Source organism: Ambystoma mexicanum, chromosome 5p (assembly GCF_040938575.1).
Source record: "Ambystoma mexicanum isolate Mex_15411 chromosome 5p, UKY_AmexF1_1, whole genome shotgun sequence".
Taxonomy (NCBI): Eukaryota; Metazoa; Chordata; class Amphibia; order Caudata; family Ambystomatidae; genus Ambystoma; species Ambystoma mexicanum.
In genome coordinates this window covers 1,224,686,380-1,224,699,022 of record NC_090930.1, presented here as the reverse complement: position 1 = coordinate 1,224,699,022, position 12,643 = coordinate 1,224,686,380, and the positions used below count along the sequence as shown (strand labels likewise).

General features: G+C 43.7%; 1 long non-coding RNA gene across 2 annotated transcripts in view; it reads right to left on the bottom strand.

Annotated features, from left to right (window-relative positions):
• Positions 1-310: 310 nt before the first annotated feature.
• The window catches only part of LOC138481774 (uncharacterized), a 162,792-nt gene continuing 150,459 nt past the window's right edge, over positions 311-12,643 (bottom strand). For both annotated transcript variants that reach the window (XR_011274395.1, XR_011274396.1), the window contains exon 4: positions 311-596. This is a non-coding gene — a long non-coding RNA (uncharacterized lncRNA). The remainder of the gene's footprint in view (positions 597-12,643) is intronic.

Sequence of the window (12,643 nt, the reverse complement as noted above, 5' to 3'; positions counted from 1 at the left end):
ATTGTAAATTTTGTAAAGTACATTTATTTGACATCAAATGTTTAGAGAATATTCAGCAATTTGCATTTGTCTTTGTTGTCGATCCGCAAAAGTTCATGTTGAGGCACGCAATGTTCATTTGCGGTACAGAGGGTGTTAGATCAGCTTACAACTCAGTGCGCCACAATTCGGAATATGAAACTGTGGTTTAAAAGTAAACAGCAGGATTGTACATTTGGTAAAGTACATTTATTTCACATGAAATGTTTAGTGAATATTCAGCGATTTGCTATTGTCTCTGCTGTCGATCAGGAAAAGTTTATTTGGAGCCACGCGTTGTTCCTTTGCGGTAGATAGGCTGTTGGTTTATGATAAAAGCAGTAAATGGTCGCTCTGAAAATCAGAAGGTTGCTCCAACAACGAGCCATTAGACCACCCTATTGGTTGGTATGCTGTTTGTAGCCGCTAGTACTGCGTAAGGGCATGTTGGTCCTTGGCGATTGTCCCATAAAATGGTGAGGGTCATGAAGTTGCATATTTGGACCTGCACCTGGCAGTTGAAGACCCCATCCGCTGGAGTCTGTAAATCGTGACATAGGCAAAATGGGGCCACATACCTGTTTTAAAAAACATAAATTAGTCTCACCAGCCGATCTTCATTAAAAATCATCATTTTATCTATTTGCTATCGAAGATAGTGCAACGGAGTATGTTAATAATAAAATAACAATATTTTCCCATTCATATAGCGCTTAGAACCGTGAGGTATCTAAGCGGTGCTTATTATTAACCACGGTGTGTGGTGCTCATTTATCGACCACGGAAGGATGAAAGGCTGAGTTTGGCGTTGCCAGGATTCGAACTTGCGTTAGCAAGCTGTGCACGGATGTCAAAGCGAGCGTTGTACTCGCTGTGCCACTTGACAGGCTACAGTGAAGTGGCACAGCGAGTAGAGCACTTGACCGCCTATAGACAGGTTAAATTATTTCTATTAACACACCCTGTGTCCTCTGCCTTTTTCAGAGCCCTCTAAACGACAGGGGATCTATTCGGCGGTGATAGTGCGCGGTAGAAAACATTATGCCACTTTCAACGAACAAGTTCAACTTGAGCGATCTTTAATGCTACGCTATTGTAATTATATTTGGTTTAAAATAATGTAAAGGGTTACTTACAGTACAATTGCAATTTCCATTGTCTAAGAGTGGTGCAGTCCCAAATACGACTCCGCGTGTGCGAACGATCTTTCACATAGTGATATAATATATAAAAGTGGTTTCGTTTCAGAAATGTCATCTTTATCTTCTCTTACGTTTTAGCAACACTCCTTCAAGAGAAGTCTTTCATCACAATCGCTGTCTGTCAAGGTCAAAACACAATACAACCTTATAGTCTGCTTCGTGAGCCTCGCCGGGGCCCAAGAAAAAAATGGAAGCAGCTGACCTTCACTGTGAACGAGCATAAATTCTTACTTTGCAACATTCTGTGTAAAGCCATCTGTAGAAGTTGATTTTTGAATGCCATGTTTGTATATTGTTTGCGTGATATTAAAAAAGGTTTGTTTAAGGGACGTTATGGTTCTAAGTACAGCCGAAAGACCCCTGAAAATCGCAAGTTATGGTAAGCTATGAAAAATAACTTGCGCCACCACCGTGCACTGCTAAGACTAACACCCAGGACATCAAAGATGACATCGCAAATGTCATTGATGAAATCACTGATGACATCACATGTGTATGTACTTTTCATGGAATTTGTGTACTAGGGATTTTTATTATAATGTTGTGAAAAAAGTGTCAAGGATATTGCAATAAATATCATACCGTTATTAGTGCTTTGAACGATGTATTGATATAAATAGCAATGTATTATGGGATTCTATCTAGTATACTGAGCTACTAATGGAGAAACATAGCATTGTGTGCAGAGTACAAGATGAAAGTATAATATTTGTAATGTTAATATGTTGAATAATGAAATGAGAATTGTCCTGAAATGTTCAAAAATTCACAAAATGGGGGTGTTCTGAGGACGTTATTCGTATTGTGTGATTGCTTAGCTGTATGCAATGAGGGAATGGCACAGAGAGTAAAGTGGACGCCGTCCGCGGCACCGCGGCTGTTTGTGGACAGGGCGTGCTACATCCGGGGTTTTCCAGGAAATCCAACATGGAAAGAAGACTGTACGGATCAGCCAATCAGATGTCGAGGTTGTGGATTTGTGTTGAAAGAGACTGTGTGTGGTGAAGATGGTAGAAGTAGAGAAAGTCAGAGTGTTGGTGCTTGGAGATATGTTTGTGTATGGTTTATACAGCACGCTCAATGCAGGCATGTTGCAAAGAACTTTGATGTGAAAGGAGTGGAGGTGGTGTGGAGCACTGTGCCTGATTGCAATGTACAGGGAATTGTACAAGTTTGTGAGGATATGGCCACGATGAACAGTCCCCATGTGGTAGTTTTGCACTATGGTGCTTTCCATTTGGGCAACGTCAGTGCCCCTACTTTGTTGGCTGATTTGGAACGCTTGGTTCAAGCCGTAATGAAGATCCTTTCAAATGCGAAAGTAATTTTTTCTGGATTACTACCTAGGGCAATATGGGACAATAGTTCAGTTTTTTGTCCTCAGCAAAACATTGCTAGGTGTGTCATCAACCGAGGCATGTGTGCCTTCATGCTTAGAGCTGGTATGTTCTTTTGTAATAATGAGAATATTGATGCCAGTAATGCTGTTAATTTTAAAGAAGATGGCATTTCTTTATCTTTTACGGGAAATGCCTTTCTATTTTGGAATGTAAGGGTTGCTTTGGAGAAGGTTATGTGAAGATTTTAGGAGTAAAGTAAGAAAAAAAACAAGAAAAAAAATGCAAAATAACAGGTGTCTGTCAAGCATCTGTAAAAAAAACAAAATAAAACGGCTCTTTTCAGAGGCAACTTCAAAGGGGAAATGGGGCACACTATTTAAATTTACATTCACCACGCTCAGATTTTCGATATGTCCGCGGACATGAAAATCACTACGAGGGGGTTAGTATGTTCTATGTTACATGTATATGAAGTCAGGGATATTATGGTTAAGTTGTGCTACTAAAAACCTATGAAATTCAGTAAAAAAACTTTGTTAAAGTGACGTTATGGTTAAGTTGCGCTACTAAAAACCTATGAAATTCAGTGAAAAAACTTTGTTAAAGGGACGTTATGGTTCAAAGTAAAACCGAAAAACCCCTGAAATTCGGCAGTTATGGTAACATAAGCAACCATAACTCGCGCCACCGTGCACTGCTAACACTAACACCCAGGACATCAAAGATGACATCACAAATGTCATTGATGACATCACTGATGACATCACATGTGCATTTACTTTTCATAAAAACGCTGTACAAGGGATTCTTATAATGCTGACAAAAAACTGTCAAGGATCATTGGGGTAAATATCATGAACTAATTAGTGCATTAAGCAATGCATTGATATAAATAGCATTCTATTATGAAGTTCTATCCAGTATACTAAGCTACTCATGCAGAAACATAGGCAGTGTGTGCAGCATACATGATGAAGGTGCCATATTCATAATCTTGCCATGTTGAATACTGAAATGATAACTGCTTTCTTATTAGAGTTTTGCGTACTGTGAAACATGTAATAAGTAGATAATAAAACCCACTTAATACATAATTATTACAGACAAAACACAAAGAGACAACAACACATACAAATATGAGTATATACAGGGACTGTGAAGTAAACAAAAAAGTAGAAGTAGTAGCAGAAAGAGTTCATAACCCAACTGATTGTCTTTATACAGAGAAACTATTGCTCTGTTTCAAAGCTGCTACTTACCATATGTATGTGCATCACATGATGTGACTGCACCCAAAGGAAAGGAGAGCGAGTATAATGTATACAAATATGAGCATATAGAGGGAAGGTAGAGTAATAAAAATAAAACTATGAGAAAGTGCTGATAACCCTAATGATTATCTTCATGCACAGAAAGGATTGCTCTCTTTGAAGCCTGTGTCTTCCGCTATGTATATGTTTCATATGATGTGACTTGACCCTTAGTCTACAAATATAGTACCTTTTCAATTTTTACTTCCTGACTGTTACTGAAGAAAACTATGTGGCTTCGATATGTCAGTAAAGGATAAAAAGGGAGAGCCAGCCATGTGATGTCATCAGTAATGTCATCAATGACATTTGTGATGTCATCTTTGATGTCCTGAGTGTTAGTGTTAGCAGTGCACGGTGGCGCGAGTTATGGTTGCTTATGTTGCCATAACTGCCGAATTTCAGGGGGTTTTCGGTTTTACTTTGAACCATAACGTCCCTTTAACAAAGTTTTTTCACTGAATTTCATAGGTTTTTAGTAGCGCAACTTAACCATAAAGTCCCTTTAACAACGTTTTTTTACTGAATATATATATATATATATGTGTGTATAGAATCTGGATGCTCCACGATGCATTTTAGCAAACTTTGTCCCCATGAATAGAAGGGCTGAAAGTGTGGCACAGTTGGAGAAATCAGCTGATGCTGAAGGAAGGTTTGAGAAAGGCTTGTCTGGTACAGTGTCAAGAGTTTGAGGCCGCTAAGAACCTGCTTATCTAACCGAGGAGATACAAGGAACATGAGAAGCAAGATGAGCTCCTGTTGAAGTGTAATGGAAAAACACTAGAAGTGCCAGGTTTTATTAATTTAATAGTGTTAAATTTGAAGAAGGAGCTCAAAACACAGTCTCCTGTCACGTGGTCAGATGAAAATAGACTTTGGGGCATGCTACACACGAGACCAGAAGATAAGGCCATAATCACACTCCCTTCTATTCTCTGGCACAGTGATCCTTTGAAAGGCCGAGTTCAAAGGACTAATTAAATGGCAGACAGCAGGAGTGATGATGGATATTGGGCTAATTGGGTGGGAGGCATGGTCAAGTCCAACACTCCAGCACCTGGGGTACCAGCTTGTGTGCTGATAGCAAGTGGAATATTCCAGAAGGGTACAAGTGTGCCAACCAATTGTAGAGGGCCACGTAGCAAAGAGCCCCATAGTTTGAAAGCCAATGAAATGTGTATTTTCATAACACAGAAGATGACTTGCAATAGGGGTGGGCATAGCTGTCCACCTGACCTTAGAGAGCCAATCACAACCCGTCCCTATATAGAAAGTATACCTAGATGTTCCCCGTAGACCAACCACAATCCCACTTAGGTTTTCTTATTTTGCCACGTAGTATGACATCACACATGACACATTTTTGCAAGATAAGAACTGTTTTTTATTAAGTGCTTCGAGAGAATGCTTGTGCGGCTTCCGTTGATGCCTGTTGTACTCCATGTTTTAGATAATTGTTAATAAAACAGCTAAAGTTTTGCCAACGTCCTGAGCCGGTCTGATTATTGGTGCGGTCTGCATCCCCATCCATCCATAGAGCGCCACCTCTCTTAAAGGGCTTATGGGTTCATGGTGATGGTAGTAAACCGAGTCAGGTCATCATATTAGAATTAATTGTCTATTGGTGTCTGCCAGGCCTGGTTCCCTTCCCTTATGTCATCCCTACTGAGTTTCTGCTTTGGCTCCTGCATCTTCCTCTAGGTGTGGCCTGTCCGCATCAGGGGGTGTGGGCACATTCCTCCTCAGGCAAATGTTGTGTAGCATTGCACACACCAATATTATTTTCCCAACTTAGTCAGGGGCATACATCAGGGCCCACCAGTGTGATCTAGGCACCAGAATCGTGCCTTGAGGAGTCCATAGGTGCACAAGATGCATACTTGGGTACGGTTGTGGGCATGGTTTTAGGAGGTCTTGTGCAGTGTATATGGGTCAGGCACAGGGGTAATCAGCCACGCCAGCTGGGGATATCCAGAGTCACCTGCATTGTGTGGAATACAGACATCAGTCAATTGTCTCATGCATGGGTCTGCTGTATCAATGCATGCAGGCATTGTTAGCCGTGAGCCTTCATGTGTGCATCCGGCAATGTTTATGTGTGATGTTAGGCAGAATTCTTTTTCTATGGCTAATTTCCCTTACCTAGTGAGTCCTTCAGCAGCTTTGCTGGATTTCTGGAGTTTATTTTTTCCACTTGGTAAGAGTGTGAGCTTTTCCCCCACTTTTACCTGTGTTTTGCCATGTGTATTCATCTGTTTTTGTGATTGTGGACTCTGGAATACACCACTTCAGTAGCCCCACACTTTTGCTTGTTACACAGCACCTTCAGTGGAGTGACACAGGGTTGTCATTTCGACTTCCCACCGACTCCATTTCTGGGGCTGACTACTGTCCCCCAGAAAAGGGTAAAATTGCCATTAACTGTACATAGTCATTTAACCACAGATCCAGTACACCCCATCTTATATGGAGTATTGGAAACAGTTAATTCTTAGGCCTTTTTATCTGTACCTCTTGGAGCATTGTTTCGCTCCCTTAACATTAAGACTTGGCTGGTGCAGTGGTATCTACCCTAATTTTCCTACCGCGATTATATTACATAACGTGGTATTGTTTTAGGCTATTTTAGTAGCCTCAAACTTTAAACCCGCTAGCCCAAATGCTTTTTATTTTGGCTCTGGTTGGGTTTAATCGCCATTTCTTTTTGTTAACATCCTTCTTGGGTCTTTCTTTGCGTGGCAAACCATGTTTGCCTCCTTTGTTCACCGACCTTTGGCAGGCTTCTGACCAGAAGCCCTCCTTTGGCGTCTGGATGTCTGGGTGGGCTGAATGTGAGGGAGGGGTATAGTCACCCCCTGCACAGGGTCTCCTTGGAGACCCAAGTCACACTTTGTATTGATTGGCTGAGGTGGTTGTCCGGGCTGAACAACCCCCCGGCTGAGTGATTGACAGCCAGGCTGTGTGAATGGGGGATTTTGGCATAAAAGGCAGGACTCTTGAGCTAGAGGGCAGAGTCGACTCTGGAACTACAAGGAACCAAAGAGAAGTGGAGAAGAAGACGGCTGCTGCAACCCCGATTCCCGGTGAATCCCTGCTGCAGTCCTGGGCTATCTACCCCTTCAACGACTAAGAGAATATCCAGTCCGGAGTCTTTTTCCCTTGATCCTGGTGGGATCAACCAGCTCGTCTTTTCTTCAGTCAGAGAATCCTCTCCTGGGTCGAAATCACTGGTGTGCTGTAGTGGTCTGGATAGCCATCAGAAGAGCCCTCTCCTGATTTAAAGGAGTGCATCTTTTATTCATCGTTGTCTTTCTCGCTGCTGCTGGCCTCATGCCTGGGTAGGGCAGATCGCTCCAGACATCCTCCTTCTTGTCCCCAAGACTGAAGCCGCAGGAACCGTGAGTCTGCAGGAACTACCAGGAACAACTGCCGTGGCATCAGCTTTTCTCCAACGGAATAAGGTACTATGCGTACTTGGTCTTTCTCTCCATCTGACCAGCCGGAATCGGGGTGAACCCTTTTCCTCCATGAAGATTTGTACTTTCTTCCCTCTTTCTTATAACTTGTCCTTCCATTTGACAATCTTTATGAACCCTTGGCATCTCGAATCTCGAAATATTTACCGTGTGATCCTCGGCAACTGAGCATCTGCTCCATTGACACTGGCACAGGCCTGTTGACTGTAATCTGTATCCTTGAACTGGTCCTCGAGTCTCCTTGCCTTGAAAAAGTATTGCCTTTGATTTTTACTCACTTTTCCCTTGTTTTAAATTCTTAAGTACAAAGTGGCCCTCATTACAAGGTGGGCGCAAAGGGATACCGGGCACCGGCAATGACACCGGTGCCGGTAATACCTTTGCGCCCTATTCCGAGGTCCCTTTGCGGGTCCTTCCCTTAACGCCTGGTTTTACTAGGCATTAATCACAGGACCCGCAAAGGGATACCGGGGTCAATAACGGTACCGCAATTTGCGGTACCGTTATTGGCACCTTCCCCCTTCCCATTGAGCCCTATGGGGGCTCAAATGGGAATGGGGAATGGCTTTACAAATGGGGATTTAACGGTCTCGCTAATGTCGGACTGGACCGGTTAGTCCCCATACCACCAAGTCGGTGGCGGTACCGGTTTTGGTGCTAGTCATGGCGCTAATATCGCCATGACTAGCACCAACCTCGGAATGAGGGCCAGTGTGTTTTAACTTCGTGAGCATTTCTATCCGCGGGTACGTGTTAGCATCGCAACACCGGTCTGTCAAATCCTAATCTACTTACCTGGAATTTACTGGCAGAAGTGGAATTGGTTGTGTGTGGTGTATTTTATGTGTGGTTTCCAATCTATAGAAGTGAAGTGTTTTACAACAGATGGTTTAAAATTAAATGTATTTATATTTTTTACCTGAAACCTTGAGTCAGTGTTTGCTTGAGTGACAGTAATTGTGGTCCTTTGTGTAAACTCTGCTCCTGCTCATATACACTTTAGATAAGCCTGGCTGCTCCGCTACTGATACCATTTTAACATAGTAGTACAGGCTTGTACCAAAGATGAACTTGTATTACCACTTGTAGTCTTAATTGTGTGTAGTGGTCCCTAATGGCACTGCACAGGATTCTGCCTAACACTGCTGTACAGTTTGAAAGTAGAGTGATTACAGTGCTGTTATTGCTTTGGGTCAACTAACCACAAGGCTAAACATCACACATTCTATTAGCTAAAGAAAACATGTCAAATATGGAAAGCTACACAGTGGAGGGTCTCTTGAACTACACTGCTGAGGTTTTGAGAACCATGTGTAGGGAGAGGAGTCTCTCTGGTAAAGGAAAACAATCTGAACTGGTTGCTAAATTATTAGGAAAACAAAGTCTGGAGAGTGGGTCAGAAGGGCCTACTCATCCAGCAAATGTGGATACTGATGTTTCTGATTCTGAGAGTGTTGAAGAAGAAGTAGATGACCCTTTGTTAGGAGTTCCTACTAACCCCTTACCTGCTCAGCAACCACAGGGACCCCACAGGTACTACACTTACTCCTGAGTTTATTGCACTAGAGAAAATGAGACTTGAGTTAGAAGTGAAACATATTGATGCACAAACTGCCATGAAACATCAAGAGTTAAGGCTCAGAGAAATGGAGTTGAACCATGAACTAGAAATGAAGAAATTGTCTTTAGAGAATTCCAATAATTCCAGTCCAAAAGAGGGCCACAAACATAACCAGGTTAAGCCACAAGGGAAACCGAATCAGGCTAGTGTACCATCTGGTCCCAAACCAGATGGAGGTCAGAACAAACCTCCATTCAATAGAGCATTTGGGAAATGCTTTGTTTGTGGGACAACTGACCATGTGGAAGGGGATACCAGATGTAAGGGTAAACCTTCAGGGGTCCACACTGTCTCCTTAGTCTTCTCCCAGGTGGATGAAGTACCTATAGCCAGTGGAAACTTTCAGATACTATCTGATGAGCCCATGAGAGTCTCAGCTAGTGTTTCTTTAGTGTCCTTGGATCTTTCGGAACAACAGAACTTAGATGTCTATAACTCAATCCCAGATAATACTAAAGAGTATTACAAAGATAATGTTCTTGGGAATGGTCAGGAGACCCCTGCCATCAGATACACTGGAGCCAGCATAACTGTGGTTGATTAATGTTTTTTAAGGTGGAGGATGTTGCTAAGGCATCCAAAGACCTAACCAAGTTAGCTGGAGGCCCTGTACAAATGGATCCCCAGTTACCAGCTCTCATCCAGTGTAATGACATGACTGTCAGAATACCTGTAAGTGTGCAAAATAATGTACCTGGGAGGGTCCTGCTGGGTAATGACCTTAAAACTCTTGGAGTTGTGTCTAGTACCTCCATGCCCCTCAGCAGAAGGAAGCAGGTGCTCACACAGTCTTCAAGGGAGAGAACCTTGAGAGGCTCCCCTGGGGACATGATAGAGGAAACTATCACCCAAGTCCACAGGACTTACTTACTGCTATTGCAGGACAGAAAGAGACAAAGGGGAAACCCAAGTCTGCCAGCAACAAACCAGCAAGCACTCCTGTGCCCAGAAGGCCATCTCCAAGACTGTCCAAAGTCACTTCAGTGACTCCTCCACCAGCTGATGCTGAGTGTGAGGTTCAACCCTGTATGGTTCAACTAGATTCTGAGGAATCATATCTAGAAGAAGATCTTACTCTGGTTGGAGATCTTGACCCTGTTGACCATCCTGAGATGCAGTCTGTACTGGCAGAAGGTGGACCCAACAGGGAAGATTTCAGCAAAGGACAAAGAGAGTGTCCTACTCTTGAAGGTCTTCGCCTACAGGCAGTTTCTCAGCTCAATGGGACTGAGCCTGGAAAGTATAGATTGCACTGGGAAGATGGCCTCTTCTACAGTGAACCAACTGAGTCAACCCCTGGCGACTGCAAAAGACTTGTAGTACCTCTAGTGAACCGACCCAGTTTCTGAAGTTAGCCCATGAGAAACCTTTGGCTGGTCACTTAAGTTTTAAGAAGACCAAGGAAAGGCTCTCACTTTACGTCTACTGGCCTAAGATGGGTTCAGAAGTAGACACATTCTGCAGGAGCTGCCACACTTGTCAAACTTCTGGCAAAAGTGGAGCCAAGAACGTGGCACCCCTGGTGCCTCTCCCAGTGGGGCGAGTTCCTTTTGAGAGGGTTGGGATTGACATAGTTGGTCCTCTTGACCCTCCCACATCTTCAGGCAACAGGTCTATCCTGGTTGTAGTGGATCATGCCACTAGGTATACTGAAGCCATACCTATGAGGACTGTTACAGCTCCAGCTGTGGCTAAGGCCCTACTTGGTATTTTTACCAGAGTAGGTTTTCCTAAGGAAGTGATATCTGACAAGGGATCAAATGTTATGTCCCACTACATGCAAGCCATGTGGAAAACCTGTGGAGTCACCTACAAGTTCTCTACTGCCTACCACCCCCAAACCAATGGGCTGGTAGAGAGGTTTAACAGAACTATGAAGATCATGATAGGTGCTTTAGAAGACCCCCTTAAGAGAAAGTGGGACTTTCTACTACCATGCCTTCTCTTTGCAGATAGAGAAGTCCCTCAGGAGGGAGTAGGTTACAGTCCCTTCAAACTTCTCTATGGCCATCCAGTTAGAGGTCTATTGGCCCCGATTAAGGAGGGGTTTGGAGAGTGCTCCTTCCCCCCAAGCCAGTCAGAGTGACTATGTGATAGGTCTCCGGAAGAGAATGTCACACATGATGGCAGAGGCAAGTGATAGCGTGAAGGCTGGTCAAGCTCTGGTCAAACATTGGCATGACCGGAAGGCTAACGTGGTTGGGTTTACTCAAGACCAGCTTGTTCCTGTTATGGTCCCCACAAGGCAGAGGGCCTTGCAGGACAAATGGATAGGACCCTTCAAAGTTGTGTGTATACTTGGAGAGGCAAACTCTCTGGTGGACTTAGGCAATCCTAAGGAGGCTCCTAGAGTCTTTCACACCAACCGTTTAAAGGCTTATGTCTCTAGACCTGACATAGGAGCATTGTTCTTAGCATCGGCTCAAGAGGAGGAGGGGAGTGAACCTCTACCTAACCTCCTCAGAGGCTCACCTTTAGATGAGCAAGTGTAAGGAGTTAATCTCTCTCCCAGTCTCACATCTGACCAGCAGGTTGAGTTCAAGTTACTGTTAAATCCCTGTTCTCACTCTCACCAGGCTTGACCCCTTGGAGCCAGCATGATATACTCACTGGTGACTGTTTGTCTGTCAAAAGCAGGGGGTACAGAATGTCAGACAATGTAAGAACCCATATAAGGAATGAGGTCAACAAGATGCTTGATCTCGGGGTTATAGAGCCCTCTACTAGCCCATGGTCTAGCCAAGTGGTGCTTGTACCAAAGGCAGGATCCAAAGAGTTGAGATTCTGCGTGGACTATAGAGCTCTGAATGCAGTCACTAAGACTGATGCCCATCCTTTGCCTAGGACAGATGAGCTGGTGGACAAACTTGGTGCAGCCAAGTACCTCAGCACATTTGACCTAACGTCAGGCTATTGGCAAATAGCCCTGACAGACCATGCCAAGGAGAAAACTGCATTCTCCACCCCAGCTGGCCTCTATCAATTCAAGGTAATGCCTTTTGGATTAAAGAATGCACCTGCTACATTTCTGAGCATGGTCAATCAAGTTCTGAATGGGATGGAGGACTTCTACATGGCATACTTGGATGACATTGCAGTGTTCAGCCCTACATGGAAAGAACATATTGAACACCTAGGATATGTATTGCAGGCTCTGGAACAGGCCCATCTGACCATAAAGGCAAGTAAATGTCGAATTGGTCAGAGTATAGTGGTCTACCTTGGACATGAGGTAGGAGGACGTGATATAAGGCCATTGCCTAGCAAAGTACAAACTGTACAAAACTGGGCCACCATACTACTACTCAAACCCAAGTGAGAGCCTTCCTAGGTCTCACTGGGTATTACAGGAACTTCATTGAGAACTATGGGGCCACAGTTTCTCCCTTGAATGTCATCTCCTCTCCAAAATTCCCTAAAAGGGTCAGGTGGAATGAGGAGTGCAATGAAGCCTTTGAAGGTCCTAAAGAAAGCCCTTTGTCAAGCTCCAGTCCTAAGAGCTCATGACTATCACCAACCCTTCATTGTACAAACTGATGCTTCTAATGTAGGTATAGGTGCAGTCCTTGGTGAACTGGATGAGAAAGGTAGGGAACACCCCATTTGTTTCAACAGCATGAAGTTAAAGGATCCTAAGACAAGGAGGGCAACAATAGAACGTGAATGTTTTGCT